The 19,386-nt window shown below is 31.8% G+C and overlaps 1 protein-coding gene and 1 long non-coding RNA gene across 2 annotated transcripts in view; one reads left to right on the top strand and one right to left on the bottom strand.

Annotated features, from left to right (window-relative positions):
• LOC107453372 (ecdysone-induced protein 74EF) overlaps positions 1-19,386 on the top strand; it is a 386,074-nt gene that overhangs the window by 144,519 nt on the left and 222,169 nt on the right. The window contains exon 5 of the mRNA XM_071188231.1: positions 17,369-17,447. The gene's annotated coding sequence lies outside the window, so the exon portion shown is untranslated. The remainder of the gene's footprint in view (positions 1-17,368; positions 17,448-19,386) is intronic.
• The window catches only part of LOC122269199 (uncharacterized), a 66,177-nt gene that overhangs the window by 18,944 nt on the left and 27,847 nt on the right, over positions 1-19,386 (bottom strand). The gene's annotated exons all lie outside the window — the stretch shown is intronic.

Genomic DNA, 19,386 nt, shown 5'->3' with positions numbered 1-19,386 from the left:
GGGACTATCACGCTTGCGTCTTTGGTTACTGCTCCATGATCCCAGAAACTTCGAATTAAGGTTCCGGGAGCCTAGACTGGAGAGCTTACTGTAGTACTTCACCAAACATGAATTTCTCCTAAGTCTCAAAGGCTGCAGATCAGCTTCATAAAGTACGATTTATTGGCAGGAATTGCGAAGGCTCGTGATGATTCTTGCAGCACTGAGTTGAACACGTTCAAGCTTCTGTAGGTTTGAGTCTGAAGCACTACAAAAGACGGGAAAGCCGTATTCCAAAATGGGTCGAATAAGAGAGACATGTGTATTTCTAAGGGTACTAGCATCGGCACCCCAATCACGACCCGAAATGTATTTAAGGATATTAATGCGTTTCCTAGCTCTCAGAGTAATATGTTCTAGATGACTATTACCCAGAATCTCAGTATCTAGAATGAAGCCCAAATACTTTGGGTGTTTCTCCACTTCCAGGAGCTGACCATTCAACTGGATTCATGGTCGAAAATTATATATTTTTCTATTAGCTGTGAAGAAACTAACGGTAAACTTTGACGGGTTAAAACACAGTTTGTGATTAACAGCAAAGCCCCACGTGTCTGCCAGAGTCATTTTCACTCTCTCCGCAACTTTTTCAATATCAGAGCCGGAACTCCAGAGAACAATGTCATCTGCAAGAAGTCCAATTTCACAGTTCTCGGGTATGACTTTTTCAATTCCTGCAATAAAGAGTGTAACAAGGTAAGGCTCAAAACCGAGCCATGAGGAACACCTTGGCTTATTTTAAAGCTATTTGAGGTCGAACCATTGAACTTCACTCTAATGTGTCTATCTCTCGAAAAATTATAGATCCAAGGCAGTGCTCTACCACGTGAACCGAATTTATCACATAATTTGATAATCAGCTTCTGAGACCAAACTCTGTCTAAAGCCTTAGAGAGGTCTAGAAAGGTAGCTATGGTATGATTTGTAGGTTTCATGTTGTGAGCGTCTCTGACTCTTTGGCTAAAATAAAACACCTGGTCGGCTGTGCTGTGTCCTTCTCTAAATCCATATTGCTCCTTCGGTAGAAAGTTGTGGGAATTTAGATAATACATAAGTCTCTTTAAAACCATTTTCTCCATAATTTTACATGAAATAGATGTCAAAGCTATGGGTCAGAAACTTTCAGCAGAAGTAATATCTTTGTTAGGTTTTCTTATTGAGACCACAACGGCTTTTTTTCCAATCTCGAGGAAGACGACCCAGATTCCAGAAGTCATTTATGATGTCTAGAAGTCTCTGTTTTCCTTGTGGGCCCAGATGACAGATCATTTGGTCGTGAACACCACCAGGCCCAGGTGAGGTATTTAAGTTCGAGTCTGAAATCGCAGTGTCAAGCTCCTGAGCTAAGAAGGGTCTGCTGAAAATGGCCAGACCCTCATGAGGATTGCTAAGACAGCCATAAACTACATTTGACTTCGGTGTTCTTTTGGGAACCATGTCTTTACGACCAGTCCACTGTGGGACCAGTTCATTTAAAAAAGAAGCTTTCATAAGATTTTTATTTAAATCATACGATAAATCTGATATATTTTGAGAAAAATTATCGTAAGAAAAATGTATCGTACATTTTCAATCACATAATTTTTTTTAAATCATCAGCAATTTTACCTTTAGGGACATTGCATTATTTTATCTGGAAATTTATTACAACCTTTTTTAGACTAATTACATGGCCTGGATATTCTTTTTTCTCCATAAAAATAAAAATTTGCATTTGCTTATGTTGACATTTGTGAAATTAATCTAACACTTCAAGTAAGTATGAGATATCATCAGTGGGTTTTTAAATCTGGACACAATTCAAAATGTGTATTTAAGAAAATGGAAAGCACTCGAAACGCGTATTTGTGGAATCGGATAGAGCAATAAATGCGCCTTTTCAGTATTCAACCCAAATTTAACAACTAAACGAGGAATGACGTGCTTACTTTTTCTTACTTATTCATAAGCATAATCATTACTGGGCAAATTCAGGGTCAATGTAGCTTGGTATATGAGTGATTCTTTGGAAACATGACAATTCGGAAATAAAATTTCATCAGATTTAAAGTCTTCAAAATAGTCTAAATTTTTTTAATGCTTATTTAGTTACATTTATTAATATCCTACAGACAGCAGTGTAGTTTATTGATTTTTGCTCAAGAAAAAAAAGTAGAAATTCACCAAATCTTGAATGCCAAGAAAATGACATATAAGCTTAGAAGTTTAAAAAACAATCATTTTAAGCTAATGGTAACTTAACTTAAGCCTTTATGCTAGATGGACCATAAATTGCTAAAATTAATTCTTTTTATCTACTATAGAAAGAATCAAAAATGTTTTTGTTGCTGATATGTACAGAATAAAAGTGTGAATAATAATCAATAATTAAATAAATAAATAACTTTGATTACATTCAAGAATATTGCAATCATACATAAACTTGGTATTAGGTTAATATTTGCTTTCCCTCTTTACAGTATACTGTTTTAAAAAAAATTCTGGTAACACGTCAATGTCCTGGCATTCATAAGTCAGGAAAATGACAGCCAGGATAATGACAAATTTACCATTTTATAGCATTTAACTTTATTTTGATTTAACATTTTGGCCTAAGACGTTTACATTCCGCAGAAAACAACAGGATTTCTAGAAATAACTCAGATAAATCTATGTAGTTTAAATTATTAATGATTTCAAGAAGACAGGAAAATGACAACATAAAAACCTACTCACCTTGAAAAATGTTTTGAAATAGATTTTGAACCAGAAAGTTGGTATTTTATTCATGCAACAAGACATGTTCAGATAGGATGGTATCTAAACAATCTATTAATTCTATCTATAAAAGATAGTGATTGCTGGCGCTATCCATTTTGGTTATGAATCACTAAATAAAAATAGCCAGGAAAATGACAGATTTTCATGTGACAAACAAATTATTGACAGAAAAAATTATTTTAAACGAAGTTTTTGTAAATAATACCCTCTGCGTATATTCAAGAAATGCTTACACCGGTTGAGATAAAAAAAAAATTAGATATTGAAAACTGTATGCGAAGTTTTGAAGCTAGTTATTATTGGAAATATTGTTTGTGACATACCAGAAACATGACATTTTGAAATTCAATTAAATTTTATAAATATATGCAAAACAGTCGATGCTAGTACAAGGTCATTTTAAAATGCTAACAGCTATGCTATTTATAAAAATTTAAAAAAAAAGTTCTTTTTGTAGTATAGTATTAGATCTTGGAGCAAAGAGACTGTAAATTGTCATATTTCGTGAGAATCACCCTTATTACAGGTGTAACTTTTCAGGCGATGCCTTCGTATTCAGAGCTCCAAACAACAAAAAGCGTTAATTAATTATACAGCCGAAATTATAATTGTTACAGCCTAAATTTACTAGCACTATTATAAATTTATAGCACTCGTTTCAACCTTGTAAAAACAACTGTAGACTTTTAAATTCTTTTTCAAAAAAGAACTAATTTAATAAAATGTATCAATTGAGTTATGCAAGTGAACAATATCACATTTATTTGGATTCCTTAGTTTATTGCTTAAAAAAAGATCTCTCATAAAAAGAAGTTCGGAATCAATTGCCATTTTCCTAAACATTAATTTTGAGCTGTGTTCTGTGGCGTAGACAAAGGGGAAGTCCTTAAGTTTCTTTCAATGCCTATTACTTTGAAGAAGAATTATTTTATTTCCAAAATAAAATGTTATTTTTTTACATAAAAAAAGGGTTTACAAAAGTTATCACTTCATACCCTTCTGCAGTCTTCGTTCATAAGAGCTCTTTGCAGATGGAAATAGATTCCTTCCATTTTACACTATCTTTAAAAATCTATGGCTTTTTTATCCTTTTAAAAATATCAGATTTTAACGGAACTACTTATTTGTCCTAAAGTGCCCTAAATATAGAATTATCTAGAATTTCTGGGGCTGCGATGGATTTAACGTTTAGAGACAATAAAGTTATAAGAAAGTTGCAATAATTATAAGTCTTTTAAATGACATCGGCCTAAGAAAGATATCCTTTTTTCTTATTGACATTAAAAAAAGTATTTACAAAAAAATTATTATTCCTATATCGAGATAATTTGTTTCCGGTATTAATTGGGAGCAGATTTAATTCGATTATATGTCCTTATGAGATTGTGTGAAGCTTTTCTTATAGAATAATCTTAATAAATATTAAGACTACAAAAAAACCTTGTCACAATTTATTGAAAATATTGTAGGCTGTTTCTCAATTCGCGATATACACTGATTTATAGAGTTGTTCACATATTTTAACTATGCCGCCTGATTTTGTAGGCTTTTCTTGTAATAATTTAACTATAGTATAAATAATAAAATGAATTTTGTTTGAAATAACAATGGAACTTAATTGAATATTCTGACTGGTATCATATAGAAAAGGAAAGTTAGTTAGGAAACAAATAATGTTAAAAGAAAAGAGTAAAGTGAAGAAAACTATGTGTTTGATAGTGAGCTAAATAAACACCCTGTGATTTAATGATTAGGTTTTCTCAATCTTAATAATGTGAGGGGGTGACCTAAACTGTTTAGTGCAGATGAAGTTACGAAATCAGACATTTCCTTTTGACTATGGGCTTTTCCCCAAACTATACCAGTTTATGACTTTAATAATGACTTTCTACTCATATTTCATACTAGTGTAGACGAATCGGTCAGTCAGCCGAGATAGAAAAGATATCCACACAAAAACGTACTTTCGCTGAATATTTTTTTTCTTTTTAACGGATTTCTGTCAATTAAAACAGGGAAATATGGTCCTAATACTTTGATTAAGAGAGATCATTTAAGGTTAATTTTTCTTTTTGCTTATTTCGCCGTGTCTTGAGAGCTTTTTGAGCGAATAGAAAAATGTTTCTAATCAATTATAAAGTTAGTTTATCCAAAGGTAATCCTATGCAAAAAATAATTTTTAATAATTGTTTATTATTTCTAATATTTTATTTAATAATGATCGAAAAGTTTTGAACTGTATGCCAATTCTTAATGACAAAATACGAAATTTGATCAAATTCGATGACATAGTTCTCGAGAAGTTGATTTTTTTTAAAATTGATAGCTCTGATGCATTGTATATAAATAGTGCTAAAAACAGCACTGAGAGAACACAAATGAGGACACATAAATAGAAATATTATAGTTTCGCTTTATTCAGTAGTGAAACATAGAATTACAGGGAGAAACACAAAGATGCAGAAGAAATAACAGACAAGTTACAAGGAGGAAAAAAATGGTTCACCTAAAGGATTAGTTTGATTTTGTTAGCTCAATATGCTGGAAAAGTGTGTGTTATAATAGAAATTTCGCTGCTAGCAATCATTCGAAAATGGATTGGAAAAATATTTATTGGAAAAAACAATAAATGGTAATACATCTTGTCAGAGAATATAATTAAATACAAACATACATATTTCTCTCCCGAATCTAATGAAGTTTAAACTTATTTTATTTTATCAACAGCCAATGAGAAAACAAAGATATATAGTGAACGAGTTTGGTTGTTAACGATTGCAGCTGCACTAATCGGTTATTGGTGCTGATTCATTTTAACATTGAATTAGAGACAATGCTGGTGTATGCGTGCACTAAACTCTACCATAATTTAGATCGGAGAGTAGATGTCATCAATAGACCTCCTCACCACAACCACTAAACTTTTGCCGCTCTGAAGAGAATTTTAAGGATCGTTCTCAATGCAACCCTTCAAGCGTGAACAAATGTTTAGAACTATATATAAGAAGAAATATTCGCATGCATATTTCGATAGACGAACAACCAGAATGGTGGAGCAGTGGGGGAATAACATAATGGGTTAGCGAGTGGGTGACCACTTTGATCTACCTGCAAAGGAACTGAGGGTGCATGGTATCGTCAAACAGTTAAAGACCTGATTTTAGTATCGGGCAGGGCTACCAAAACCGGGGGAGCCATCCTCTCTTCAGATGCCACGTCTACCAATCATCCTCAGAGATAATTTCCAAATCGTCACCCATTGTGCAGCTCTAGTGCGAGTGAATAATGTACTTATCATTTTGATTTTAAATTTATTTGGAATCTGCATTAAAAGGATGAAGCAAAAAAAAAAAGGCCGGCGTCTCACAATATAACGGTTGTTATGTACAGACGACATGGTTTGCATCCGAATAGAAAATCTCACTCTACGTTTATCCATACTATAAACGCTTTTTTTCATTTCTATTTGTTGATACATGATTCTATGATAAAATGTGGCACGTGAAGATTATCTGCTGCTTTTATGACGTCCTATATCTACATAAACTGGTGGTTCTCTTTCAAAAATTTTGCCCATTTTTCTTTCATTCTTTTATTTTCTTTGCTCCAACTTTTACCTCCTATATACAGGGGGGGGGAATAGGAAAACCACAAAGCGGCAAGTAATAATAAAACCCCTGGCATTACAGTCCATGATTGGCCTCACTAACAATTTTTCTACAAAGTCGCCTTTTTCCAATTTTGGACGAGGTGGAGAAAGACCTTAAGGCAAGTCATAATATAAAACTCATTAAGAAAATGGACATAAACATTTGATTTCATTTTCAAACTATACTTTTATGATAATGGTTCTTGGTGAGCCGTGATGGCTCAGGGGATAGAGCGTTCGCCTTCCAATGAGGTGAACCGGGTTCGAATCCCAGCAATGGCTCGTCGATTGGAGTTCCGCATCCTGCTTGCACCGACCACAGTGCTGACGTAAAATATCCTCAATGGTAGACGGATCATTGGGTAAAGTTCCGTCAGTCTAACCGTAGGAGGATTTCGAGATTCCCCTCTCCATGTAACTCAAATGTGGGTTAGTTCCGTCAAAAAGTCCTCCACGAAGGCAAATTTCTCCCACTACTTGATCCAGGGGTTCCCTGGTCCTCAAGATTGGGTTCAAAATTACAAGGCTACGGAGTTAAACATTAGTAGTCGTAAACCAAAAAAAATGGGTCAGTTGTTCAACGACGGTTATAAAAAATGGTTTTTCGTTTAAATAACTAATGAATCGAAATAAATTCGCGATAATAATTCATCCATTTCCATTAATCACTTAGTACATTTCTTGATCCAAAAGATTTTTCAAGACTTAATCCAAAATACTTTTTCCAAAAGAATTTCAAGTATACATTTCATTTTACAAGGCTGCTTTGGGTCTAAATGTACGTCAGCGGTAGTAAAACACATTAATACTCGTTGGAATTTTGTTTTTAAGTACCACATTATCGTTTAGATACCTGTATAAGAAGAATATTTATACAGATCTTTCACAAATAATAAGCTGTGGTGGTTCAATATTTATTGAAATATGGACTTATGTTTCATTTTCTTTATCACTTTTAAACTTCGTAGGGCCCATTTGAAACCTGTTTTAGAGTTTGTGTGAGCAAAATTTTCATAAAATTCGACGTACTGCAGTGGCAAGAATTTTATATATCGTCGGTGAGGGATGCAGCTCGAAATGCGTGTTTAAGAAAAAGAGCACAGCTTGAAATAGGCAATGTTTAAGAAAATTGGCATAGCTTGAAATAGGCAATGTTTAAGAAAATGAGCACAGCTTGAAATAGGCAATGTTTAAGAAAATGAGTACGGCTTGAAATAGGCAATGTTTAAGAAAATGAGCACAGCTTGAAATAGGCAATGTTTAAGAAAATGAACACAGCTTGAAATAGGCAAAGTTTAAGAAAATGAGTACGGCTTGAAATAGGCAATGTTTAAAAAAATGAGTACGGCTTGAAATAGGCAATGCTTAAGAAAATGAGCACAGCTTGAATTAGGCAATGTTTAAGAAAAGCTAATTGGATATAGCTTTCATTTTACAAATTTATCTTATAAAAAATTTTTATATTAACGACTAAACTAATAGATCCATATAATTTCCACTATAAGCCTAAATCACATTATTTTAGTTAGTATTTTTTGAAATGATAGTGAAAGTTAATTGTACAGTCGTTTTAGAAGGCCCTATAAATTCATAATATTGGTATTAAATTGATGTTGTTTGAATTCCTGAATACGAGGACACACATCTGAAATGTACCCAGCCGCCCCGACCCTGAACTTGTAATGATTATGCTCAGTGCTCAAAAATAAGTACCAAATTCCTCATTTAGTTGTTAAATTTGGGTTGAAGATAAAAAAGGAGCGGCTGTGTCTATTTTCTTAAAAACTCATTTCGAACTGTATTTTGAATGAAAACACGCTAATGATTTATTTATTGGAGATGTTTACATTTGTTTGGTTGTGATTTTTTTGAGAAAATGAAACTTTTTTAAAGAAACTAACATTGGTTGAGTGTTATTTTGTAACTTAACTAGGGGGAAATCGTCCAAAACATTACATATGTTACAGACCCCACCTCGGCAAAGTACAGGACTTAATGATACAAGTGCTAAAAAAGTAAATTGCGGTTAATATTTTGGACAACTTTCTAAAGTATGGGCCTGACCATAATAAAAATCTTACCAATGAAATGATGAGATATCAAATCTTGAGTGACCAATTTGTATTTTTCTTTCTTTAGGAGCATATTTTTCCTCACGTGGAAGTTGAATTTTATATCTCGGTTGCGGAACCCCAAATGATCAATCTTCCTTCTGGGGAAAATTATTATTAAATTTTGATAATGAATAAATGTCCCTTTTATAATCGCATAAAAACAGAAATTAAATGCTGAATTATTGATTCGATCCTAAATGTTATTCAAAATAATACTTCAAAATCATTACTGGTTTAAAGAAAAGCTTTCGCGTATGGAATCCTTGTCATCCTTTAGCGGAACTCAAGAGTAACCGAGTTTTGGGAACAACCGGTCTTAATAATGTATATACCAAGTTTCATTGATTTCCAACAAACACTTTAAAAATTTTAATTATAACCACCCAATATGAAAGCGTATAAGATAGGTAATTTAATTCCTAATTATTTAGATTGTAATTATTAATACTCGACTTCGTTTCACAATGTACAAATAAGCTATTTTGAATAAAATTTAAATTTTATAATTTACTTGCTTAACTTCGGTGATCTATTGGGACATGCGTGTTACCATCAGTCGTCTACTGTGGGACCAAAATTAAAGGAAATATTTTTGAAGTTTGATGGTATTTATGAAATGTAATGATCTAGAACTAGTGAACCCTAGCTGAAGACACTAACTAAGACATTAGAAGTCAGTCCTTACGAAGAACTTAAGTCTTAGTAAAAAGCTCAACACCGGACAATCACAGTCAAGATGGTTTTGATTTTGTAGTCTCGCTTTTCTCGGTAGTGATTTTCCAAATTTCGTTAGCATGTTTGATTCGTCAATAAAAATAATTCAAGATCCCTAGTTTGACAAGGATTCTAAAAATATATTGAAAGGGATCATATCCAAAATATGTTTTAAATTTAATATTCCTTATAATACTAATTGCGGACAAAAACATTCAAAAACAATATGAATAAATTCATAGTAAAAAAAAAATTAAAAAATTAGTAAGTTGAAGAGATCATAAGGTTACAGAAAAAATATGAATATTTATAAAAATAGTGAGGCAATTAGAGCAAATTTTTACGAAGTCTTATTGTTTACGCACTATAAGACATTCATTGGCTAATTTTATTTTTACTTTATAACCGACGTTGAACAGCCGACCCAATTCTGATTTTACGACTATCAATATCTAAATCCGTAGTTTTATAGATGTGAATCCAACTCGGAAGACAAAGGAGCTTCTGAATCAAGCACTGGGAGAAAATAGTCTTCGTGGAGGACTTATTATTAATGTCAAATGTACTCAACATTTGTGTTCACTAAAATAAAACTTTTTGATACAGTTTTTATTTTATTTTGTAGCCGGTTTTGAACAGATGACTCATTTTTAGATTTACGACTACCAATGCTCAGCTCCTTGTCATTTTGAAGACAAGGGAACTCCTAGATCAAGCATTGGGACAAACTAGTCTTTTTCTTTTTGGAACTAACTCGCATATGCGTTACATAGCGAGGAAAAGCATGAAAACCTCCCACCGTTAGCTCGCGGCGATGGCAATGGGGTTCTAACCTATGATGCGTCTATCTCTGGACGTCAGCACTGTGGTCTGTGCTGACGTCGGGAGCAGTATTCGTATCAACCGCTGGGGTTCTCATTGGGAGGCTCCATCCCGTTGGCTAACTTTATTTTATTTTATAACCGTCGTTGAACACAATCTTGGGTTTATGACTACTAATGTTTAACTCCTCATTTGGTAAGGGAAAACCCAGCTCTTTGCAAACAATTATTTTACCACACTGATTGCAGAGAAATTTTTGATTATGTTGCCCGAGTAGCTTCATTTACCTATCGTTGATATATATATATGGCTAAATCAGCCTGATTTATATCCGAATCTCCTATACTCTATGGCGAATAATGCAACAAAAAGAAAATATTGCTTCATTTTTGTAAATAATTTTATTTCATGACTTTCTTAAATTATACTCTAATTAATTAATAGAGCTATCAAATAATTAAAATCTCGGCCATGAGATCAAAGTTATTTAAATTATTTCCAATTTTTGCTTAAAATTTGATATAATAATAAACATTTCTCTGAAACTTATTGATAATTTCAAAATAAATCAGTATAATATTTGTTAATGCTCACAAGCTTTATATTGAAAATATTACTACCTAAAATATTATTACTATTGAAAATATCACTACTATAGCAGTATTATAAAAAACATTCTTGTAATCAGAAGAGTTAACTTCTTTATTATTTATGCACATCATTAATACGTAAAAGTTAATGTGCTTACTGGTAATCAGTATTTTTTATCATCTAAAAATTATTGCTATTAATCATACAAGGAAATGATACAATAAAAATATTATAAAATAAAGAGACATATAAATTATAAATATTTGGTATAATTATTTAATACATTTTATCCCATACGCAGTAAATGTTTAAAAAAAAGATGTTTTCTCTAAATTTTAGATTCCAGGGTGGAAAATTCTCATGACTGTTTCTGGATATTCTTAATGTCATTACACGAAAGTGTTGTTTCAGTCTACATTTTTCTAGATTGAGTTGCGGTGGCTTAGCTCACCTCCTGATTAGGTGAACCCAGGTTCGTATCCCTGTGGTAGTTGGTTGATACCATGATACAAATTCTGCTTCACAGACCACAGTGCTGACCTAAAATACCCTCTGTGATAGACGGATCATGGATTAGAATCCCCATGCCATCAAGTTAACCGTGGGAGGTTTTCGTAGTTTTCTTCTCAAGTTAACGCGGAGGTAAAGTCCTCCACGAAGACTAGTTTGTCCCAATGCTTGATCCAGGACTTCCCTTGTCTTCTGGGTTGGGTTCAAAATTAGAGGGCTATGGTAATCGTAAACCCAGAATCGGGTCTGCTGTTAAACGATAGTTATAAAATGATAATTTAATAACCGTAATTTATTTGAACAAATTTGAATTCAAGATTTGAATGTTTCATAATTTGAATTAATTGTATAAATTATAATAATTTTGAATAAATTGTAGAGTCACGAATATTCAAACTTATTGAGATCATTGATGTATTTTGATATCGTTTATAAATCTATTTTCATACATAAACTTAGAAACTCTAGTTTCTTTTTTTTTTTCTAGTTTAAAAAAAGTTCCATCAAAAAATGGATAGTTTGTCCCAATGCTTGATCTAGGAGTTTTCTTGTCCTCAAAATGAGAAGGAGTTGAACATTGATAGTTGTGAATGAGTTCAAAACCGGTTATAAAATTAAATAAAAACGATACCAAGAAGTTTTATTTTAGGGAGCACAAATATTGAGACTTGAATACATTTAACATTAATAAGATGTAATAAGACAGAATTAATTTCATATAAAACTCATATTTTTCTAAAACGTCTGATTACATTGAGGGACATCTCCAATCTATACCGTAATATAATTCTCGTCAAGAATACTAAAAATATACTTTAAAAGTGATCATAAAATGTGCCCTAGACTCACAGTTTGAAAAGCAAAAGACTTCACTTTTTGAATATATTTTCTGAATATATTTCACTTTATGAATATGTAGGATAAATAATGTCAAAAAATATATTTAAAGGTGATTGTATTTTTTAAATTCACACTGATATTCATGAATTTTATTCGAACCAACTCCTCAGGAAAGCCTGAACCGTTTCGGCTAAAACTCTCAAGCGTAAATTTTTTTATCTATATGCATCGAAACTAAGGGTAAATTTTTAATATTGCAGCAAAGAAAGAAAAGTAGATTATTTCTAGTATTTTGGGCATATCCACTGGAAACTCATGTCACAGTTGGTGAAACATGGTTAAAACCAAAGAATTTGAATTTGATTTGAGTGAGATCTTATCATGTATAATCGAGGAAAACTACAATATATAAGCCTTTACAAAATTGCTTACTATCATGCTAGAAGAGAAAAAGGATTTTAATTATTATTCTAATTATTGTAAAATCCTTTGAATTTATGTAACAAAAAGCTTGAGGGAATAAAAAAAAATATTAACTTTATTAAGAATTTTTTGAAAGAATAAAATTCTGTTTCACAGTATGTATAAAAAAAAGAAAAACATCACTTACTTTTCTAATGAATTAACAAGAGCTAAGCGCCGATCATAATAGTAGTTCAAAGAGGCAACCTCGAGCATGCTAATTAATTAGTGCTAACTTTTATTTAACTTACAAGGACAAAAACGTACAGATATAAAAAAGGTACTAATTAAACATACCTTTTTTCGGCAGATTTGGATTCGATTTATTTGATGACTAAATAACTTAATAAAAAAAATAGCCAGTTGTAGCTATCGTAGTATCTAAAAGCTAAAATATATGGATATTTAACACCAATTTAGCATCTAAAGAGAATGATAAACGGTTTCAAAATTATGATTGCAAAGGAGAGTGAATTTTCCCTCAATTCTTTTTCTTACTTCTCTTCAAAATCACATTAACTATTTATTCCCCTCAGTTTTTACTAGCTAAGACACAGGTAACCACGCCCCAATTTAGTTTTTGTTCATTTATCTAAAAAAAAGAATTTCAAATAGCTTCTTATAAACAAAAATATTGTTTTATTTTAGGAAATCTAAATTTTTCTGATTTATAATAATCTAAATAACTTGATGAAAAATAGCCAGCTATAGCTATCGTAGTATCTAAAAGATCCTGATTTTACAAAACATATGGACATTTAACACCAATTTAGCATATAATAGATAAAAAAAAATAGTTAAAATTAATTTTAAAGGGAAGAAGAAGAAGAAAAAAATTATAATTCTGAAAATTTGCCAGTTAAAAGTACCTTGACGACGCACTTAGTGTTAACTGTACGGGAAAATTTTCGCTTTGTTTCTTTTCGACTCTGGGCCAATCAAAGACTTCGCCCGTATGCCATATCTTTCAGAACTATGTTTATATATAGAAACTCTAAATAAGCCCCTCAAAATTTAACATTCAATGACAACATTAATAGCAAAGTTTCTGAAACTGAATTCAAAATGCATTTTGTTATTATTGAATACTCAACAAATATTTGTAAGAACTATATTTAAATTGTATATATCCTTAAAAACCAAAAGATAATTGGAAATCAATTTAAAAGAAGGATAGTAGACTTACCAACACAGCATCAACATGCCAAAAAATTCCATTTTTCTTTTATTTTGAAAAAAAAACGAACAAATATTAAAATTAGTTTGATTTTCCTTTTAATTAATGAAAATACTAAATAGTATTCAAAATATTTCCTAAATACCTTTCAAGTAATTTAAACTTAGTGCTGCCACCTATGAAAAAAATTTTATATTAGTTTTTGGTGATCTGAATAGACCAATAACTAAAATTTAAAGAGTAAGTTTAAAAGAACCATTATTTTATCATTATAAAATTCAAATAAAATTAATAAAATTCAATTCAATTGAACCATTTTTTACCAAAACAATAAATTTTAAAAAAAACTTTAAAATCTTAAAATCAAATTTGTAATGTTAGTAATATTTGCAGACATAACATACATATAGGGAAGAAACCATTTCACTGGACTATATTAACGTATTATTTGACGCAAGCCGTCTTAAGGGTGTTTAAACGTGTTTTTCGAAGTTCTTTCCCCACAAGAGATAAAAGAAAAAACTGCCGTTTGGACACTTTTCAGGACTGATTTTAAATTTGGGGAGGGGGGGATTTTTAGCTGCACATTGTTCTTTTATTTTTGCCATTGATAATATTACAAATAAGCTTTTTTTAAAAATAAATATGCTCACACTTTTCGCAGTTAGGCCGTGGGGCATTGGTGTCCTATTAATCTCTTTCAGTAACTAATGACCCATGAAAAAAACTACTGGGACATATTCTTCCCAGTTGATATATTAAGACAAGATTGTTTTTATTGTTTTAAAATCTATGACAACAAGGATATAAATAAAATGTTACTATTCTTAACTCTATTTACAATAAGCAAGTAAATCTTCGCAAACAAGTGATGACAGTTGTGGAATCGAAGGATGGACGTTCAAGAGATTGATCTGGTTAGGGAGATCCACAGAAAGGATTCACGCAAAGCTTCAAATTATGCTAAGAACATTTTAAGATTTCATTACCATTTTATTCTATTAACACATTTTATGCTCTCCTAAAACAAAAATCACCAATTTAGCGAAATTTTTTCTCCTAGATAGAAATTATTAAAATCAATAATTCTCATTTTCTGCTATTTTATGAGCCCAAGCAAATGAACCATTGGAGTAACTTTAAAAACATTAAGAAAATGTTCACAAACACTTCTTGTTTTCCCAAAACTGCGCAATATTAAACATTTTCATCATTTTAATAATTTACATAGTTGGCGATTGTTAAATATGGACAAAACTTACTGTAACAGTTAATAGTAACTGTTACAAACTCACAACAGTGTGTCATCAATTGAATTGATGGTTCTTAAAATTTTATTGCATAAAAACATTAAGTTTAAACAGCAATTCTTTCTGCAAATTCATGTGAATGGGCATAAAATGTATCTTTCGAAGTTTTTAATTTTAATTAAAAAAAATTAGGCAGGTGGCCAGATAGTAAGTTTGTTAATAAAAACAATACCTGATAATCACATAAAATTTTTCGAAATCTTTTGGAGAATTAAAATCTATATTCGATTTAAAATTCAAATTCTCAAATTCGACCGATTTTGCACAAATTTTGTAGTTTGATATGTAAAATTACATTCTTTAAAATGATGTAAAAAATTGCATACCTTACAATTCAAAATTTTTTCGACTATTGTTAAATGAAATAATAAAAAATAATAAATATTTACTTAAAGTTATTTTTTGTGTGGAACTACCTTTAGATAAACGAATTTTATAATTTTGTGCAAATTTTTTTTATTTCTCTTAAAAGTTTCTCGAGATATGACGAACAACGCAAAAAGTGGATTTAACATTTCGGGGTTCAATCTTTGGACAGCTCTCCTGACCAAACTATGGGGAAAATATTTCCTAAATTGAAGATAACCTGTGCATTTTTTGAGTCAGAAATCCGATTCCGACGAAAAATATATATATTTATTCAGAAAAAATAAGCTTTTGCGTCTGATTTCTGTAACTTAAACTGTCGTCAGCACTAATTAATTAGCGTATTTGAGGTCATCCCTTCGAACCATTAATATTGAGATCTGAAACATGAAGATTCAATTTATTGGGTCAAAAATTAATAAAGTTAGTCTATTATTTATTAATTTATTAGAGCACTGTATACTGTCACATGAAAGAATTGTTTTTGAACCTTAAATAGTTCAAAAGATTCAAAAACCATCAGTCTAATTTAGCCTGGAGGCATTCCCGGCCGAGTAGTCTCACCGATCCGCTAAACACTCGGTAGCGTGAAAGCAACGGGTTCGATTCCTATCATAATGCTGGATGCATCTTTGCGATGTCCTTTTCTAATTTGTGCTATCCATTCTTCAAAAGGACTTATAAGCCTTTTTTGTAAGGAGCACAAGTTGTCGTAATAGTAGTACTTTACTTACATGGCACTAGAACAGCATGATGGACTGTTAGCAAAGGGTTGAAAAACATCCCTTAAAATGGTCCGAAAACATGCCATTGCAGATCAGATTTTGATAACCTGCGCGTGAAGTCGAGTTCTTTATGGTAGAACGGTAAATCGAGTATCGATACGTCATACTAATGATCCCTTCGCAGACTGATCAAAGTGGTCCTCGCTCACTAATCCCTGGCAGTGATGTCGTTTATATGATGGGAATCGTGTTTTACGATCAATCTACTGTGGGACTGAAAGTTTTTGAAAATCCTTCACCCTAATATAACGCGGAGACCTCCTTACTAGGGCATTGTGACAGATCCTCAACACTCGCGGAAGTAGCGGGTTCAAACCCTGCTGGTTTGTGATGTCCTTCTCTAATTAGTTCTTTAACTTGACAAAGACTTATAAGCCTTCCCTGTAATGAGCACATACGTCAGCATATTGAAATGTAAGAATAAATAAATACAACCTGGAACCCTACCATGAGCTCCATGGAATGAAATTCCATCTGGAAATAACGTCACGTTCCAACGGGAGTTATTTCTCCCCACCACGAACACCTTGGATAGAGTTTCTTGGCTGGAATTGGAATCGGTTTCATTGATGGAACCAAACTTTCCCAGTTTCACTTTCCAGCCGGGAATCTTCATTCCATTCCCGGTAGCTCATGGTAGGGCCCCTGAAGTTCATGATTTACTTAATTATACACTCAACTAAGCACAACTTACCAAGAACAGCCTTAAGACCCAACGTTTAATGTGTAAATCAACATTAGATGCAATTTTATAACTTAAAAAATAGCATTTTAAGATATTTTTCTGCTTGTGTGCTTTCATAAAGAGAAAATCTATGTAAAAATATAATTAGATTTGTTACAGCTAGCTAGAATTATTAGTCATAATGAAAAACATAAGAAAGGTAAGAAATTCGAGTCAAGTAACTTTTTAGAAAGTTTTATGGCACTGGATTTCGTTTCACAACTGTAATGTGAAAAAATACCTTATAAAAATATCCTACACAGTGCAAAAAAAAGCTAACAATTAAAATTTATCATCATTTTGTACAATATATTATTAAATATAACTAAAAAAGTAATCATGTTTAGTAATTTTTCTCTTATGAGTTTATTTTAAGTTACGTATTTCTAAGTAAAGATTCTATTTTCTGCAATTATTTAAAGCTAGGATTTCAAGAGGTTACTGGCAAAAGTTTTTATTTAAGAAAATTTGATGACATTACTTAAAAAATTCTTATTTTTTCTAGGTTAAAATATTTAAGTTTGTTCAGCCGTCATCCGAGTTTATCTTGCAATATCCATTCAGTCCTCATTATCGCCATATAAGTAAGTATGTGCTTATCTCTTATTGACTGAATCCGTTTGTTTAAAAATTTCATTATTTAAAGCATATAAACCCAAGAAACTAAAGCGAAAAGATATATTGGATTAAATAAGCATTCGTGGGAATGAAATAAAATTCCAAGGCATCAAAAATGAGCTTATGTTGCAGGGGTGGAAAGAATTTTGGCCTTGTCGAAATTGTTTACATCGGACGCACCAAAGTGTAGACTAAAGAAATACGATAAATATGTCTGTTATCAATAATGCGATAAATCTTTTATTTCCGCACGTTGTTAGATCCTTCGGCATAAAATAATTTCGATAATGTCAAAATTCTCTCTAACATCAGCTCATCTTGATGCCCTGGAATCTTGCTTCATTTATATAAATGCCGATTCCCTTGTTAACGACTTCCTCCCCACATCTTGATTGAGATTTTTACATCTTTCGACAAAAGTAGTTTATTTTCTTTCACCGTTATTTATTTTTCGGTTTCACTCTCGACTAACCACTGTTTTGCTTTTTTTTGTTTCTCACTTTTATTTTCAATTTGTCTTAGACAACTCTTTATTTTGAATCATTTTTGTTTTTTCTCTTTCTCGTCCGGTGAGTATTGAGAATGGACGTCTATTCTTGAGCTCTCAAAACAGGTTAACTCTAATTACCATCTCCAAATTTTTTGAAGCCAATGAAATTTTTAATCAAGTATATAAAAGGATTGCCCAAATGAAAATTGGACACTTGTAATAGTGTCAGAAATACAGCAGTTCCACCATTATGGATTATAAAAGAAAGTAGAAAGAATGAGCTGCAGATTTAACAGTCTGCATGAGACCATTTACTGTGAATGTAAGGTTGTGTTTAAGATAGATGCGTGTAAGCTATAACAAACACAAACAGTTGTAAAAAAATGCCACGGAAGTTTTCGTGAGAAGTAAACATTTATATCAGATAAACTAGGCTAAAGTACACAAACACCAAGACTTCCAATTTATACCATTTCTCCTGTTGATTAAATGATTAGAGGTGGCTGAACAGTTATAGTGCGTCACACGAAGGAACGAAGCAATCATTTTCTGTAATTTAAAACCATACTGATGTGCGTCATTCTGTTCTGGGCACCTCCATTTTTAATTTGATTTTAAATCCACCTTAAATGCTCTCATGTGCAATTTTGTACACTCTTTCAACCTTCTTTTATAATCTTTAATGTTGACGCCCTACAGTATTTCTGGTGTAATTACATACGTCTACTTTCAATTTGAACAAACTTATAAGCTGAAAAATGCATCGCAAAAATTATCCTTTCTGTAAAATTTAAATTTTTTTTCTGATTTATTTGATCTCTCGGTTCTTTTCCTTAATTCAAAATATTCTCTCAATTTTTTTAGAGTGTAATTGTAATGTAAAGGATTTGATAAGTTGTTTTTTACAAAGATAACGACGTTTTCCACATTAATGTTATTTTCATTTGTAATTTCGTGTTGCCTGGTTCAAATAACGTTTTGCTTGGATTCAATTTCCTAACAGAACATCACCAATTTCATTTTGCCTTCAAGCTCATTAAATTTTACTCTTAACACAACATTTTTATTCTAATGGAAGTACCACACAGTACATTCACTACAATTATTTAGGTTCTATTCACTTAAAATTTACAGCAGACGCGCTCTTTACCTTACCTTGCACTGGCTTCTAACATCCACAAATCAAGATATTCAAATTACGAAAATATTCAAATTATGAACTAGATCTTCAGAAGTCTATGAATTCTGTTTGCTTTTAATGGTACTGGTACTTTTGTTCACGTCGCACTAGAGTTGCACAATGACGGTCTGGGAAACATCCCTGAGGATGAGCCGGAGACAACATTCATACGTCACATCCCGTTTAATAGGGAGGACACATTCACACACAATCCTCATATAATAATCTTGACCTG

This window comes from Parasteatoda tepidariorum, chromosome X2 (genome assembly GCF_043381705.1).
Source record: "Parasteatoda tepidariorum isolate YZ-2023 chromosome X2, CAS_Ptep_4.0, whole genome shotgun sequence".
NCBI lineage: Eukaryota > Metazoa > Arthropoda > Arachnida > Araneae > Theridiidae > Parasteatoda > Parasteatoda tepidariorum.
The sequence above is the reverse complement of the archived record's forward strand: the minus strand, read 5'-3'. Positions and strand labels throughout refer to the sequence as shown.